Below are 13,041 nucleotides of genomic sequence, written 5' to 3'. Positions count from 1 at the left end.
ACAGCGCACTCTTACAGTCACTTCAGACCAACACACAGCCTGCAGAGTTCAAGCATGTGGTCACACTTAGGCCTATTTATGTCGTTTAATCGTGACGTGGCCTTTGTTTTTTTTTTTAATTACAGTGGATAAACCCATTACATTTAATTTAAAATACTTTTAAAACGTTAATAAGAAAATGACGCTTGCTTCATCAAAAGGAAGGATATACTATTATTTATTATTAGTATAGTAGGGCTGGATAAAAATAAATATATCGATTCTCCGATTTGAATCGATGTTCAATTTAACGAAACGATATCGATACGGGAAATCACTGAATCGATTCTTTACTTGAGAGGATGTGAATATTATCTGTAGTTCGCATCTCGTCCTGAAGATGGCGCCATCTTTCATGTTTTGAATTTTGAAAAACGTTCCACGTCGGCAAAATTAACATTTTAAATTAAATATTGATAACTAATCGATATTGAATTGAATCGAAATTGAATCTAAACCATATAAATAAGAATCAACTCGAATGCTTTTAATTTTTCCTTTTTTTGAGTGATTACCTCGATGTATTATCATTGCAAAACCACTATTTGTTTAATTTATTTATTTATTTGGTTTAACTACAACGGCCATCTTTGTGTCAAGGCAAACAACAAATTTTGGTTATACAGGTATTTATGGAAACCTCAATATCTCGGCTCAGGGTAGTTCCTTGCAACAAAAAACGATCTCTGGAGCACATTACAGGGTGCATGTACATATATAACCATTTTGCACATTCTTGTTCCTTAGAATTGGAACTTAAGTCCAAATGTAATGCTCAATATTGCTCACAGTTTCACTTTTACGGTCAATTTATAACGGGAAGGGTTTGAGTCTCAGTCTCATTTTTCAGTCTTTCAGTCTCGGTACCTAGGTAAGTACAGTGTGCATGTGGAACATTTCAGGTTTGAGATTTCTCTTCTTTTTTTATGGGGGTGAGAAAAAGTGCAATAAAAAAATCCCTCATTTCAGGTTGAATATTTCTGGTGGGGGATCTGAAATTTTCACAGAAATGAGTCCTCTATAGTAGCATTCTGCTGTAAAAATTGTGAGTTTGAGACTGGAGGTAAAGTCTGCAGGACGATGGACTTCGAGGGCCAGATTTGAGGAACCAGCCTGATCTATCATGTTGGTACTGGTGTAAAGTTGCTATGCTTGAACAGCTGTGGTGTTGTTTCTCCTGTGATAAAAGCAGTAAGTAACTTCTGATATGCAGTCACTTACTGCTTTTGTCACAGGAGAAAAACACAACCAGTCGGTTTATGACACTGTTCATATGTAAAACACCCAACTGAACACTGTACTTCCATATTTGGATCAAATCTATTCAATCCTACCAACTGTACACATGTACCAACATGATGGATCAGGCTGGTTCTTTACATCTGGCCCTCGAGGTTCACTGTCCTTTACTAAAACACCTTACAAGTATTTTATTAATAAAATGACTGAATCTGTTACCCAACGTAGGACAAACCTAGAATTATGCTATTCGAGTTTTGGACTTTTTACTTTTGACCAGTTCTGTGCTCAGATATGCAAACAATCGTGTTAAATGGTAGTGAGAGTGTTCAGTATAATATTCGCGCCACCAGATAGGTTGTTTGAGCACTACAGACGGATAGCCTTTGACCAGTTTCCCAACTACATGTTATCAGAATGCTTAATTGCCAAGTATGGTGTACTTTGTAACAATAAACCTGCCACAAAAGAACAACAACTGTCTGGTTGTCGAATCTGAATTACTGATGGTAACAGAAACGATCAAATTACTGTTTAAGTCACTTTGTATGTCCATTTGTACATTTACTTTACACTTTAGTCACTTTACATTTTACTGTCACTCGTCACATTAATATAGTGCTGATGCTTGGTCTTGTTCTTTGCACTATGACAACCTGTAAAACCTTCCCTACAACTGATAATCCAGACCTCATACGTTCTTGCACCCACTTGTTATATATTTTATATATTTATTTGCTTGACCTTTGTTTAATATTTGTATCCTCTGATAAATTATAGATTCACTTGTAACCAAGTTTGGTGAATTGTTACTGCACACTAAAAGTACATTGATTTATTCATTTTGAAACATTTGTAAAGGTGGCCTCTTTTTGACACTGGCCATGTAAATCTGAGTTAAAGCAATGATTCTGAATGTGTAAAAGTAAAAGAGGATACTTCTGTGGACAGGTAATGCTCTTTGTAATTTTTATAGCTATTTTCTTACTCCTTATAATTCTAGAGATTATTTAGACAGCTGTATATGTAGATTGCTACAATATCAGGTCATGTGTTGCTCTTATCTGTCATTCTGTCACCTTCACTGAGCCCACCTCCAGGCATGTGCTCCAGTTATTAATCATCCCTCCCTTAACAGTTGGCCAGAGAGTTTGCTTTATTTAACAGAGTTGAAGGACTTGCACTAGGTGTAGCTGTGAGGCATGTCTCTGTTACTCATTACCATGCTGAGCACTCATCTCTATATTCCACCTCACAGAACCCCTGCTCCAAATTCAAATTTAAAGAGATTGTATTGGCTGATTATTATTACTTTCTGTTCAATGCACATTGCAGTACATTTTCAAATCAATATTTTTTTCAATCACATTTGGCTCTCCTAGGCCTCTTCTATCTGTTTATGTCTCAGCGTTAACACTTACACATTGGAGGTTGTTAAATGATTCGGGCACGCTATAGATAGTTCTTTCAGTTTCATATTACCGACATTGGGGTGAGTCGATAGTATGTGAAACTTTCCTGCATTAATGCGTAGGCTGAACTTTCATGTTTGAATGCTAAATGTCTTTCTTATATATGGTGAAGTCTTAAGCTCTTTGACATTTTTTTTTCCAGAAGTGTGTTAAAAAGATCCTCACACTCTGTACCATTGTCCTGTGGAGTAAACTGAAGGATTTCAAACTACCTGGCACTTCACCAATGTAAGTGACTGGAATTTGATAGTGACAGCTTTCATTAAGAGTCACAGAAAAAAATACTCACGTGCAGAGTAAACAGCACAAGTTAGGACAGTTGGAAGAAAATGTGCCACATAGCACTTTTTTGTTTTCACTGTGCTCACTTTGGGTGCATTACAAGAATTTTAAGCAGCTAATAGTAAGCCCCTTAATACCGCCTTTCCTGGTTTAGGGTCCTAAAGGCTACTGCTCTTCATCAAAGATGGATTATTCGTGGAAGTGCTTGGTGTGTATCTCTTTGGGTCATGGCAGGTAAGCATCTCCATGTAAAGCCCACCAATAGTGCACTGGGAGAAGTGAAAGGAGGCAGGCATGAGTATCAGCTGGTCTGGAGCTTCCCAGCATTTGTAATGGTATATTATTTCAAATGGGATGTTTCATCCCAACCCAAATGTTTTCAGATGATTGAATCTTCTTAATTATTTATTAATATACCAAGCAACAAAAGAAGATGGCCACATCGGGTTCCTCTTCTGTCAGCCAAGAACAGTATTCGGAGGATACAGTGGGCACAGGTTCACCAAAACTGGACCAGGTCAATTTGTTCCCATCTTCAACTGTCCCGTTTCTGCCCACAAATCTGCCTCTCTCACTGGATGTTTTTGGTTTTTCACATCATGCTGTGTAAACTCTACAGACTATTATGCAAATCCAAAGAATCTGAAATAATCAAACCAGCCCATCTGGCACCAACATCCATGCGCACATTCTGGTTTTTGATGTGAACATTACTGTAACTGAGGTTCTTGATCTGTTTCTGTGTGATTGTAAGCACTGCACTGCTGCCACAGGATTGACTGTATGGATAATTGCATAAATGAGCTAGGGTACAGGTGATCCTAAGCATAGTTAAGCACAAGGTTCCTAACCTTTCATGGAATGAAAGTAATGTTTTAACTACAGCCAGTACATCATACAGCATTTCAAATATCTACTGCTTTCACTTGCTAGGGCCTTTGCTGATTTCACATAGATGATTTCACTTTTAATGAATCCAAGAATCTTTAACTTTCCAAAGACCCATATGAGAATGTTCATACAGCAATTTTTTTTTTTTTTATCTGATGCTGTACTGACCTCTAGAGCAGCAGCCAATCAGAGTGTACATTTCAATCACAAATGTATTTTTAAAGATATACTATATCATACATGAACAAAAAGCTAAAATTCTTAAGAGCAATTATTCTTAAATTGCTAAATGGTTTAAAGTTTAGCCCCCCCACCCCCACATTTCCTTAAGAACTGTTTGACAGAAATATAAAATGTCCCAAAACTTATGTGGCTTATTGATGATTTTGAGCCAATATTTCTTGTGCTTTTGGGTCAGTAGTGATGTACGTCTTGGAGTTCTGGCATGGAAACCTTCTGTGTTTAGTACGCGCCTTACTGTGCTCACTGAAACCTTAGTGCCTGTTACCACCAAGTCTTGCTGCAGGTCTTTTGCAGTCACTCGAGGGTTTTTCCACAACCTGCTTTCTCAGAAATCTGGTTGCAGCCGTTGATAGCTTCCTTTTTCTGCCCCGTCCAGGTATTTTATAAATTTTCTACCCCTAGCCAGTTCAGGTATTTCATGTGTTCCAGCTCAAGCACACCTGGTGCAACTAATGAAGCCCTTGATTAGTTGCATCAGGTGTGCTTGAGACAACACCCGTTTTGCATATTTGTGCTGTTGTGAGGGATTCTGTTCAGGGGGTTAAATTATTTTGAAACTGGAGAAATCATTATAAGTTGCATTTTCAGTTGAATTTGGGGAAACCGCTTGAAGCATTCATTGTGTTGAACTATTTCAATTGCTTTTCTTTGATTTGTTCATTGCAAATAGCTGAAAGTCTGTAAAGTTTGACAATAAACCTGATTTGCAATGGGGGTTGAATAATTTTGATTGCAACTGTAAGTTGTTTGGTTAAAATTATGATGGTCTGATACATATAGTAAGCTGTATCAGAATAACAGGTGTTAAACCTGTGGTTACGACAGTTAAGCTTGAGGTTCTGCTCTGGCATTCTCAGTGTTTAAATACCCAAGTTGTTTCATGTTTTCCTTGGTACCACAGTACTATTAGTCGAAGGTGTTTCTGGTTTGTGCTATCTACAGTCTGCCTGGCTTTGGTTTAAATAGTGGTATCACCCATTGCTTTATTGCTGGAAAAAATGTGTTATTACAACTGTATGTTATTTACATTTGGGGGAATAACATTCCATTCCTTTTGGAGTAAGTCTATACAACATAATTTGTGTCAGAGGTTACTTGCACATGGGTCTACACAGGATTATGTCCTTCAAAGGGGATATTTGAGAAAAGATCACAAATGAGTGCATAAAAGGAACCAAAAGATAAAAGTGTGGTGATCCTGTGCTTCAGTCCTAATTGAACACTTTCCACTCTACAAAATACATCAGAAAATGATGCTTTGATTTGCACCACTTAATCCATGTACACCTGGATGCAAACTATAAGTAGCGTTTCTAATTAGAGGGTCTTACTCTCAGCTTTTGATAGCATAAATAGCTGCATTTGCATAAGCCGTGAATCAGTTGAGCAGCATACACAATACATTATACTGCTTTCTGGAGATTTTTGCAGCATGTTATGGATAGACAGGGTATTGAGCAGCAGCAACTCATGACCACAGGTTTTGGTTGGGCAGGATGGCATTAATAATGGCAAAGCCTCAAACAATATTATGTCAAGAAGCTATTACACTATTTAGTGATTTTTAAAAAAAAAAATTTTTACAGTTACCCTGGGCAGTTAAGAGTTGGCAACATACAGTCATCCAGTATATAGTCTAGCAGCTCATTTTGAGAGTTTAGTCCATGTGTGTTTGAGATAACATTTTTGATGTACAGGCACTAACCAGTCCATAAGCACCCTTTCACTCACCCAAACTTTTCAATATATCTTACAAAACAAATGGTACTGTAAATCATAAATACATTGTTTGCACTACACTTTGCTTTTCTTATGGAAATTTATTAATTTAATTTCTATGACTTGCACATGATCTTTGTGGCCACAGGGTATTTTTCAACTAGCCCACCCTGGCAACCCTGTCATTAACTGTCCTGCCCTTTGCTTCTCCCTAAGCATGGGGTAGCATGAATCATGCCCCAGTAGGTCTCTATTATACTTGTTGCATTTTTTTTGACCACTAGATGCAATGATAGCTCTAAAATATCTAGAAAGTTGAGCAAATCAATTGAACATTGGATTATATCTGTTAAATAGCAACTTTAAAAAAAAAAAAATAAATAAATAAAAAAGGGGGTACCTTAAAAGCATTAGTATTCAATAGAATTTAAAATCTGTGAAGTTGCGAATGAGAACTTAAAGGACTTGAAGGTTAACATTTGTTGAACAGCTGATATAAATGGCTCTGCACCTAATTACAAGCCATTGGTATTACGATCTTCTATGATAAGTACTGTCTTACCTTGGGTTAGACAGTCATGGTAGAAGCCTGTTGCTTACAGCTGTACTGTATGTTTTGTGTTTTATATGTGTGACAACCATTAAGCATCGACCTATGCATTGTATGTCATGAATTCTAAGCTGTTTCTTTGTCAGTGTGTACAGTAAAATCCAGTGACAAATTAAACGAGCAACTAACAAAGTCTCTTACTAAGGTGTTGGGCCACCACAAGCTGCCACAACAGCTTCAACTCTACTGGAGAGTTAAACAACATAACTTCTCTTTCTTCCAATAGATAGTCCCTCAGTTTGGTGTTTTGATGATAGTGACATTAAGCGCTGTTTAACACATTGCTCCAAGATCTCTCTTAGGTGTTAAATTTTTGTTGAGATTTGGTAAATGGTCTGCACTTATATAACACCTTTTAACCTTATCAGTTCTACAAAGTGCTTTACACTGTTCTTCATTCACCCATTCACACACCAATGGCAGCAGAGCTGTCATGCCAGTGAAGGTACTATTCTGCCATTGAGAGCAACTTGCCCAGTGTCTTGCCCAATGACACTTTGGCATGTGGAGGCACGTGGGCCGGGGCTCAAACTGCCAACACTACAATTAGTGGACAACCCACTCTACCGTCTGAGCCAGAGATCTGGTGACTGTGAAGGCCATAGCATATGAATTACATAATTTTCACACACACTTCGATGAGGATAAAAAAGTTTTTTTTTATCATAGAATAAAGATTAGAAGAACTTTTAGAAGAACTTTATGTTGATTTTCAGTGACTCTTCCACAGACCCAGACCATACCAGCAAAATGCCCTCACAGTGTTGTGGACTTCTTCACTGTAGAGGTCAAGCATTCAGACATGAACAGTTTTCTTTTGTATGAGGCACATGTACTTAAACATGGATCTAAATGCAGCTGTCACTGTTCCTACTGAAACACAGCCATTTGAACAGACTTTGAATGTCACTGAAGGTCCTGCCATCCTACTGCTCTGTGCAACAATAATAAACCTCTTTCACTTTTCATTAGTTTTTTCTATGCCATTTTGATCCCAAATCTAGGTAAACTTGATGTGCAGCATTTTTATACATGCCACAAAGCATGGTGGATGTTAAGTGCTTTATCATGCAGGGCACCTATGTGGAAGCATCAGCTCTCAATATGTTTCTCTACTCATTTGTTCAGGGTTTTTCTTTTACTTGCCTCTATGTCTCTTTACTATATTTGAAACATCCATCCATCCATTTTTTGTACCGCTTATCCTACACAGGGTCACTGGGGAGCCTGGCACCTATCCCAGAGAACTCCGGGCACAAGACAGGGACACCCTGGACACTCACTCACACCCTCATATCCATTCACACACTACGGACAATTTAGAGATGCCAATCAGCCTAAAACACATGTCTTTGGACTTGGGGAGGAAACTGGAGTACCCGGAGGAAACTCCTGAAGGTACGAGGTGCAAGGCAAATGTGCTAAACACTAAGCCACCGTGATCATCAAAGCTAAATTATTCTCATGAAAGAACTTATTTTCTTTTATTATTTTTTTCCCCCTTATTTCTTATTTTCTGGAAGTATTTACTTCCAGAGATGTAGATAAAATGGGGGCTTTATTATCTGACCCTAACTGCATTGTCACATTAGCCACTATTCAGTAATATACTACTACTACTACTACTACTACTACTACTACTACAAATAATAATAATAATAATAATAATAATAATAATAATAATAATAATAATAATAATAACAACTACAACAGAATCCTGTCATATTGTATTGTAGTCTGTATCTTCATCTGCTGCACTCTAATGTATGTCTATTTCTGGCAGGTATACTGAAAGCTTTCCCACAACAGTTTTTTATGGACACTGTAAAAAAAATGTTTTTTAAAAACTTATTATTGAAAAATTTAATATTACAGGAATAGAACATTAGGCTATGCACAAATGATATGACGAGAAAGAGAAAATGTTCACAAAAATCAACATAACTGGACTGAAATTTGCACTAAAGTGTAACTTCTCTACATCCTCCACATTCTTTATTTTTACATGCAGTGACAGACTGACTGATGTTTTCTATTTGTGTATAAAAACACATGATTCTTATGGCCTTTTCCTTATAATATTATAGCTTTGAGCTGAGCTGAGCTGCTCCAAACTGTTACTCACACTGAACTGCTACTGTCACTGTAGTAGGCCACAGGTGCCAGTCCCTTGCTATATCAACACAGTAAAGTGTACACCTGATTGAATCAGTGGATAATTACAAAGGCCCTAAAGTTCTCCTAACTTTGTATGTTAGAAGAAGGAAAACATACAGTGCATCTCTGTATAACTGCAGCTTTTCACAACTGAACGATGACATCCCTTTGACTCTGCAGTACAACTGGTAAGGAAAAGTGGTCCAGACGCTCATATTTCCTTTATAAAATATGTCTATGATTCTATTTCAATACAAACCTTCTTAATATAATCTGTAACACGGATTTGCCACTGCAGGAAATTGCCAGGTTTTACATATTGTACTCCGACATTTGTTGTGCACAAGCATTAGTAAACGTTACAAAGCTGTGTGATATCTTAGCTTTTCTTACAATTGCCATATACTGATTACTCTTGGCTCACAGGCATACAATAAAAGAATGCCCTTTAGATGGAAATCAGTGGAACACCTGTGCAGAATATAATTAAGAAACTGGAATTGGTGTGCCCTTTCAGCATAGTCTAGTAGTCTGGCAAGATTTCTCAAATAAATGTAGGCACAGATACATGAGAGGTTTCTGTCATCTGAGCACTTACGAAGGCCAAATTGTGACTATGTGAGGTTTACATATTACTAGCTTATTCACCAACTGCATTTTCTCCTGGTAGTGGGTTGAAGACAGAATTTTCCCTATCTATACCTCCTGGATCGGTTGGCAGTCCATTGAGGGTGATAAATACTGGATACACACACACATTCACAATTTAAAGTAGTCAATCCCTCTACCAGCACCTAACATAAACCACACAGATGGAACATGCAAAACTCCTCACAGACAATATCAACTTCAGCTCACCTTCTGCCAGCCTCTATTTATATATGTTAAACATCTAACACTGTTAAATATGGACATCATGTATCATCCAACAATAATTTCACATTATCAACATGACCATGCTCTAATTAAGTATGCAGTATTTATAATACACTGCAATTCAATAATGTCAGTACTGCATTGGTAATAGCTAAAATAATACATTTACTTCAGTTCTCCTGTTACATAAAGAGAACCTACAGTATATTTATATGAAGGTTATCTCAAGTCCTATTCACTGGGACATCAAGTGACCTATCCTATGCACTAGATGGAGCTACTGAGCTATCTCTCTCTCAATCATGGTTTTAATAATTTCATGTAACAACTTGTCAACTTGAGAAAGTCTAAGTAGCGACAGTGTAAACACAAACACCAGGCTGGTATGTGGATGTCGTTTTGGAAGCCAGGAAAACACTCAAATGTGCAGGACAAGACCAGGGTTGGGAACCTGTACATAAAGATTACTTTAGATCTCTGGTGCCCTCGCTATTGGTACATGAGACCACGCTGTTAGGAAGCATCAAGATAACCTGTGTCTTAAGGCAAGTGTAGGTTTTTTAGGATAGTTATTCATGCAGATGCTAATAATGTATGTCTTCATCAGTGAGAGGTTGCTTAACTAAAGGTAATACTGCTGAGGTGTGTAAATTAGTCAAGGCTGTAGTATCAAGGGTGGATGAACACATCGGTACACCTAGGCTGAAGCTATAGTCAAGGTCCGCTATAATCAGCTGCCACCAATCGCCACAGAAATTCACATGATATAGTTAGTGACTACTGTTCAGCATCTAACCCCAATTTCACACTCTACATTGCAGCACAACAGTTTGCTTGATTTTATCAAACGCACAGAGCTCGCCATTATGGTGCAGTACTGTATGTGTACACTGAACTTACCGACAGGGAATGCAAGTGCTGTGTCAAGCTGATTAACAAACACAAAAACAAAGCAAAAGAGCACTACAATAATCAGTGATACAATAAAGATGTGAGTAAATGGGCATAAAGAGAGAAAATGAGTTCAGAGAGAAAACCAAAGATATGTGCAGGCATGTACTGTAGACAATTTAGCAACATCACAGAGATTCTGGAGTGCGACTTTGCAAAGTTATGGAAAACAGCTCAGAGTTTAGAAAGGCATGTAGTAATTGTGATCAGGTCTGCCCAGTAAGTGACAGTAATCGCAGTGATTAGTCAAATGAAGAAGCATGGGTCCATCAGCTGACATGCAAGTTGACTGGACTCATGGCTAATGTAGTTTGGCTGGTGAGGAGTAGGACAGAAAATAGAACTGGCTAACGTTGTAAATTACCTAATACCAGCTTGATTTCTTTGCTTGTATTAATAGATCTCAGTGCAGCTTTTTGATATCATATATCACAATATCAATAATACGATTTTGTTGGGGTTAAGGGAACAGCTGTTTCCTGCTCACCACTATCAGTTTACAAATGTTAATGATTTAATGATTTCTATGTGCGTAGTTCACTTGAAACTGTAGTTAGCATTAACAAAGTCTGTCTTGACATCACTTTCAAGTGCACTCGGTCATTCATCTGCTTGATAGCCAAGTTATAACACGACAAACATGAGAAATTTGGCTAATTTAAGACAATGGTCAGGAATGCCTTCATTGTCCTGTTTTTTCTTTCTTTTCTTTTCTTTTTTTTTAATTTCAGGTGTTAGGATCATTAGAATTACGTGGAAGTTATCTAGCATTACATATATTTTTATCAAGGCGGGTCATCCAAAGCATTGATTTTGGAGCACTGGCTCTCTAAGTGATCAAAATTGATCTACTTGATTTGTTATGTTTATAAGTATGCTGGTCAAACAATTCAAAACTTTATACAGATTGTGAGTCCAAGAGCAGCATTGCTAATTCTATAGTCAGTTTCATGGCTGGTATGATTTACCATGTTGCTAGCATAATTTAGCATGTTGCTAGCATGTTTTAGCACATTGATAGTGTGAATTTGCATGTTGCTAGCATGAATTAGCATGTTGCTAGAATGTTTTACCACTGCTAGCATGAATTAGCACATTGCTAACATGAATGAACACATTGTTAGTATGAATTAGCATGTTGCTAATATGAATTAGCACATTGCTAGGATGAACTAGCATTGTGCTAGCATATTTTAGCATGTTGCTAGAGTGAATTATCTGACATGAATTATCATGTTGCTAGCATGATTTAGCATGTTGCTAGCATTATGCTAGCATGTTTTAGCATGTTGCTAGTATGTTTTAGCACACTGCTAGCATGAATTAGCATGAATTTTGACCCACTGGTTCCACATTCCTTTTATAAATGTCTGTAGTGTGCAACATGTGTCAGGGTTGTGATCCTATAATTATCCACTGGATATATACACCACACTGGATATATATAACTGGATATATATACACTACACTGGATGTAAAATGAAACATTATTGCCTCATCTTTGACTCCCACAGTGTCTAAAAACACTAGAGCTGTTAACCAGGTGCCATCTGTATGTAACACACTGTGCCAGCATATAGAACACCGAACACCCAGTCTGCTTTCTCAGTCATTAATACTGTAGGAGATGCAACAACAGTTCTTGGAAATGCCAGTTTGATTTGTGATTAAGAAGCATTTCAACTGCAAAGAATTTTTGAGTATTTTTAAATATAAAAATACTGATCTAAGGTGTATTTTGGTCCAAATGTTTTGGTCCCTCTTCACAAATAATAAAAAAAATCACCAAATGGAAAATTACATACTGGACACAATGACATCTCTGCCTAAGGATGGACATTAAAGCGCACCTATTATGGATTTGAAGCGTGCCTAATTGTGTTTTAGAGGTTCTCACACAATATATTTACATGCATCCAAGGTTAAAAAAGAAAAAAAAAGAAAAAAAATTAATGTGCTCATAATTTAAACTGCAGCATTACCTTTTTTTCTCCCAGTGTCACAAACGACTCATTCAATGATCCGTTCTAAAGGATTCATTCTAAACTCCTCCTTTCAGAGAGCATACTCTGCTCTGATTGGTCAGATGTCCCAGTCTGTTGTGATTGGTCTACCGCTGACAGCGAGCAGACCAGAGGCGGGGCTTTTTGTTACAAACCTTCGAAGTAAGTCAGGAATTACTAACGACTCGTTTCAGCTGTTCAGAATCGGTTCCTTGTTTTAGGAGTCGTTAAATCTGTTTGTCGTGCGCTTTGATTCTTGAAATTTTGCCGATATTTTTACATTCACAAACAGCTCTATAACACACTACATGAACGGTAATATTTGAAAAACCATAATAGGTGCACTTTATGAAAACAGCCTCTACAGCCATGGTGGTCTGGCATGTTGAATTATATACTGTATACCTTTAATGTTAAAGTGTCCCAGGTCATGAAGATTTAATTGATTGCTAAAAATATTGAAATATGTCACAGCTGGAATGAAGCGATGCCAATATACTCACTTTACAACAGAGACAGCACTATTGAATATTAACATAATTTTTTTATTTAGAAAATA

At 37.3% G+C, this 13,041-nt stretch overlaps 1 long non-coding RNA gene across 1 annotated transcript; it reads left to right on the top strand.

Annotated features, from left to right (window-relative positions):
- The first annotated feature begins 2,222 nt into the window (after positions 1–2,222).
- LOC108262601 (uncharacterized) lies at positions 2,223–7,440 on the top strand. Its single transcript, XR_006982193.2, has 3 exons — positions 2,223–2,978; positions 3,187–3,266; positions 3,454–7,440. It is a non-coding gene; the product is annotated as an uncharacterized LOC108262601 (long non-coding RNA).
- Positions 7,441–13,041: the final 5,601 nt, after the last annotated feature.

The sequence above is a fragment of the Ictalurus punctatus genome, chromosome 1 (assembly GCF_001660625.3).
Source record: "Ictalurus punctatus breed USDA103 chromosome 1, Coco_2.0, whole genome shotgun sequence".
Classification (NCBI taxonomy): Eukaryota; Metazoa; Chordata; class Actinopteri; order Siluriformes; family Ictaluridae; genus Ictalurus; species Ictalurus punctatus.
The sequence above is the reverse complement of the archived record's forward strand: the minus strand, read 5'-3'. Positions and strand labels throughout refer to the sequence as shown.